This window comes from Etheostoma spectabile, chromosome 13 (assembly GCF_008692095.1).
Source record: "Etheostoma spectabile isolate EspeVRDwgs_2016 chromosome 13, UIUC_Espe_1.0, whole genome shotgun sequence".
Lineage (NCBI taxonomy): Eukaryota > Metazoa > Chordata > Actinopteri > Perciformes > Percidae > Etheostoma > Etheostoma spectabile.
In genome coordinates this window covers 24,466,894-24,467,290 of record NC_045745.1, presented here as the reverse complement: position 1 = coordinate 24,467,290, position 397 = coordinate 24,466,894, and positions in this window count along the sequence as shown.

Below are 397 nucleotides of genomic sequence, written 5' to 3'. Positions count from 1 at the left end.
ACATCACTTTGACCAGGGTCACATTAGGTGGCATGGGGTACCCTGTTAAAGACACAAATACAACCAGTAAATACTCATGTGTACCCCTGTTACATCACAATTCTTTTTACATTTTGGTTTTGCACAGGGCTTGCTTCTGTCCCTGGGTTCCAGCTCTCTGAAGGTTGCAGCTTAATTTTTCCCATACAGATGTGGTATCAATCTTTTTATTTAACTCAGCAAAGTAAATAAGCAATTGTTATTCCCAAACTGTCAAACTAGTCCTTTACAAAGCTCTAGCAGTAAGACAACAGATATAGGTACAAAATGAAACTTACTGTTGATCTCTAAAGTGACATTAATTTCAGTTCCTCCCACTGCGTTGGAAGCAGAGCATTTGTACTCGCCGCTGTCTTGT